This window comes from Leiobunum rupestre, chromosome 11 (assembly GCF_980474605.1).
Source record: "Leiobunum rupestre chromosome 11, qqLeiRupe1.1.hap1, whole genome shotgun sequence".
NCBI classification, from domain to species: Eukaryota; Metazoa; Arthropoda; class Arachnida; order Opiliones; family Sclerosomatidae; genus Leiobunum; species Leiobunum rupestre.
The window spans coordinates 7,050,033-7,054,652 of record NC_143394.1 but is presented as its reverse complement, the minus strand read 5'-3'; the positions used below and the strand labels follow the sequence as shown (position 1 = coordinate 7,054,652).

The 4,620-nt window shown below is 31.5% G+C and overlaps 1 long non-coding RNA gene across 1 annotated transcript; it reads left to right on the top strand.

The window, feature by feature from the left end:
- Positions 1–3: 3 nt before the first annotated feature.
- Positions 4–1,243, top strand: LOC149921237 (uncharacterized). The gene is made up of 4 exons (XR_016477361.1): positions 4–85; positions 151–310; positions 400–505; positions 617–1,243. It is a non-coding gene; the product is annotated as an uncharacterized LOC149921237 (long non-coding RNA).
- Positions 1,244–4,620: the final 3,377 nt, after the last annotated feature.

The following is a 4,620-nucleotide window of genomic DNA, read 5'->3' as shown; positions in this document are numbered from 1 at the left end:
ATGGCACCGATTATTTTCTTATTTCTGATACTAAAAAATTTAAATAAAATGTGAAATGGTTGTTTCATGTGAATTTATGACGCAAGTAAGTACAACTAATTATTTTTAAATATTATATTTGAATATTGAAGTGTCAATTCTTTTTAACAGCCTAAAATAATGGGAAACATAAATAGCCAAGGCCTAACAACAATAACAATAGAAATTAATATATTGGAAATGAAATAAGATCAAATAACTTAATGAAAATAAATAAGAAATAAATATATAAGATAAAGCTTCGAAGTAGTTCAAAAAAGACGAATATGAGGTATGAGTTTAGTGCTGTATCTTCATCAATTTCCTGTCCAGTCTTTTCTGTGTCTTTTTGTAATCATGATCGAGATCTTGTTTTTTCAGGGCACTGTGCATGCAAAACTCAACGAAGAAACTTATCATGTTTTGAAATACAGTCGGACATGTTGAATCTATTGATGCTTGAAACCAAGTCTTGTCAATTCGACGTGTAATAAATTTTTCCATACGCTCTTTGACATTTGGCATGTGAGATAGTAGTTTAAAGCTATAGTATCAAATAACTCATTTGTTTCTGTAATAAACTTTAAAAAATTGTCAGTAGGTACTATAAGGCTACCAAAAGAAGAGTTCTTTGTTGTTTTGAAAAACTTGAAGAAGGAGAGCACATTTGTAGGATCAATAATTGGATTGTTCTTTTTGAGGAGCATTGGTGGTTGGAAAAACAGCGATGGATTAGATATCCTGATATATAGCTAAGGACATTTTGTTTAAGTAGATTTGGACTCTCAATTGAATTGCATATGCTCTGTTCGAATGTGTTTAGAAGATGATGACAATTGCGTGTTTAAATCTAAAGTTCTTTTACCATTGTGATTAACAACTAAAGTAATGTAATTTATTAAAATTATTTGTTATTGAGATAGACAGTTTCAAATTTCAATTACCATTTTCTGAATTTTCGCATGAAATACTGCTGGACAAAGTGTAATTATGTTCATCTAGAACATTCAATGTGTTTTCCTCTGAAATTGGTTGTGATGCGTTTGTGACCAACGCGCTTTCTTCCAACCCATGTTCATATGTCGCGTATGGATATGCTATACATTTTAGTATATTAATTGTCAGTAAATTTTTTAAACCACATTAAGAACCCTTAGATGTTTTTCTTTATACTTCACTAACTGTACTGGAAAATGAGTAGTGTTAATAAAATATTGTTGGCACAGCTGATGGTATTAGACTATTTTTAGTTTTAATATTCATAAAACCCGTCAGTGAAATGATTAGAGCAAAACCTATGGTTAAAGTGTAGGTATTCCGTTGTTTTATTTGTCAGATTCTCGTTTTTTACATTATCCAACTATGATAGGGAACTGAAATTTCAATAAGAAAGTTAAAGTAAAAATAAACCTATGTAAAAAACGCGTATTCACCGTTCTTTTTCCCTTGGAAACTTGAAAAATGATAATCGAGAATTCTTATTTTTCGTATTAGAACAATTTACGGCGGAACACAATGGTCCAGGCATATTTAAAACGTTTAAAAACTACTTAAAATGTAAATTAAAAACGAATCAATTTTTGCGTCGTACCAGAGAGTGTAAAGTCGCACTAAACTGAATATTGAATCGCGCGCTAGGACTTCCGGATACGCTTGCAGCGCCATCAAACGTTCGGATCCTATGGGCATTTTCGCCGAAAAAAATAAATACGGATTTTTGAACGAGAGACGCCTCTCAGTAGCGAAGCGACTTTACCCTCTCTGCTTATACTAATATCAAAATCCTACATAGGCCTTTAGCGCCACCTTAGTTATAAACCGGCGATTATATCACCATATCACTGACCTTTTTACTAAACTACTAGCAGCGTTGCCAGATGTACGATAATTATCGCACAGTGCGATAATTTAATCAAAATTATTAGGGCGTACTATAATTTTCATGGCGTACGATATCGTACCATTATTTCGTTAATTCTGCCTCAACGTACTATAACGTACGATAATCTTTAGATTTTTTAAAAACCTACGAACGATTTATATTTTATTATTAATTTATATAACTTTTCTACTTAAAAATGAATGATATACATTTTCTGTACGCGTAGTCCAGAGTGTAAGTTTATTACTCCTAGCTATTACCGCATTTTTTAAAACATTTTTAAACATATTAAGTTCAGTTAATAATGATAATAGACATTTTGTTTATTTCCCTGAAATAAAACTCCTGTAGTGCTTTAAAAAATTATCTAAATTCAACGCATTTATGTATGAATTAAAATTTATCGCCAAAAAGAAATGTACGATAATTTTCTAGGAAAATCGATAATTTTTTGGCCTAGATACGATAATTTCAGATTTTCGATCGGGCAACGCTGACTACTAGTTTGGTTTTTGTAGTGAACATGTGTCTGGGCTAGATTTAAGTTTACTAAATTTGAGTACCATAGTCTTTTGTACAAGACGCAAAATGGACGAAAGCGACATAGTAATCAAAGCTGAAATTGTTGATACTGATGATAACGTTAATGAGGACATAGAAGGCGACGTTGAACTCGATGGAGCAATTATCGCACAAAGTGGAGTAATAATAAAAACTGAAGCCATTGAAAGCGAAGTTGAAACCAATGATGAAAATGCGAGTATTCCTACTGAATTAAATTCAGATCTCGTTTTAATGATCATAAATGTAACCATTGCAAATTCCTGCTACAATGATTTACACACTAAATTATTTACGCATAAGAAACTACCAGGCAGTTACGCAGTAGCTATTACGCGAGCTAACTTTCATTACTTCCCTAAAATTCCCACATTAAATCCGACAAATAAAACGGTACATGAAATTGATAATGCTGATAATGCAAACTTAATTGATCTGGAAAAAAATGAACTAGAAAGAAGTGAATTGAATGTAACCGAGAATCCTTTTCGAATTGTTGTTTCTGGTACAACGTTAAAAGCCTCTTTTCAAGCTTTTGGAAAAGAAAAATTTTCAGTTCCAAATGTAATAGAATGGAACGTTACTGCTTGGAAAGTATCAGAAGAATTTTTGCCTTTACTAGGTTATTTATCACGTAATGGTGATAGTGGAGTGTTTCGCGTTTGTGAAGGTATTCAAGATGAAGATATTCGTTCCAATAATGATGTTTCCGTGACAAGTCTAAGTCTTGTGACTATAACAACTCCATTTCCGCGGTACGAATCACCAAACTGTTCAATTGTCCAACCAGCTCAATATAAAAATAAATGTCCAAGTTGTCTTAAATGGTATGCCAACCTTAGAGGTTATCGGAAACGAAAATCACTCAATGTGAAAGATAGAGAATTTTCTGACACTGATGTTTCTTCTACAACGAAGATTGGTATTTTGAGTCCTGAGCGTTTAAGAGAGAGACTTTCAAATATTCAGAGTGAAAGAAAATGCCTCCATAGAAGGGTGAAATCACTGGAAGATCAACTTAAAAAACTTGAAAATAAGTTAGAAAAGAAAGCTGATAGTAAAAAGGCAAAGCAGAAATAAATTATCAAGTTGAGTTTCTCCAAGAATGTATTTATTTTTATTTAGGAAGAATGATTATATTGAAAAGATTTTTAGCCTTGCTCCCGCTGCTAAAAAGAAGAAATCATCCCATACTTTATTGGTTCCCGAAAACTGACATCAGTGAGGTTTTTCCTTCCTCCACCTACTTGTGATGGCAAAAATTCGCCCATGATTCATTTCAACAATCATTATCCCCAAGTATAAATAAATTCTTGGTTTCTCCCTTAACAGTAGTACAAACTACATGAAAATACTAACCATTAATATATTTGATTTTTCATGAAAAATTTTAATCTGAATATTCCTAGGATTTGTTAATTAGCAGTCTGACTTTGTTTAGGAATAGAGGTCAATATTTTAAGTTATCATACTGCTACATTCTGTCTAATGTATTTGTGTACAACTAATTGTCAATTAAATAACTTATGCCCATGGCTCATTTCAAAATGTAAATTCCGTTATAACTCTATTGAACTTTACCAACACTCCCCTAAATACTGGAATTGAAAAAGTGAAAATTTCAGTGTTTTCTAAATTAGTTTAAAAAAAAAAGTTCCTAGTTGATTGAATTTTTTATAAATCTTAAAATCAAATCTAAATCCGAAAAATCTTTTTTTGGTGTTAGTTTGCTGTGATGTATCAGCTCTGAATGTCAGCCATTGACATAAGGCAGTCCATGCGCTATGTTAAATATAAAAACAATTTATTATTTTGTAACCAAATTTAAACATCTCAAAATCCTTTATATTCTTGAAGTCGGTCTCAGATTTCCAATAATGTTTTTGCGATTTAAAATCTTAGGAAAAATAAAGAAAGTCCGACGTCTTACAATCTGAGTTTTGTGGCCATGGAGTACATCATACCTTGGATTAATAATAGTAGAGACTAATATTAATCCAAGGTCATACAATGAGGTGGAGTTATATTCTACCTCATAGTAAAATTTAATAAAAAAAATTAAAATTGAACACACAAGGTAAGATTTTTTACTTATTTATTTCTAAGCAAGCGTAAATTAAGAAACATAACTACGCCAAAAAAATTACCAAAAAAGTACA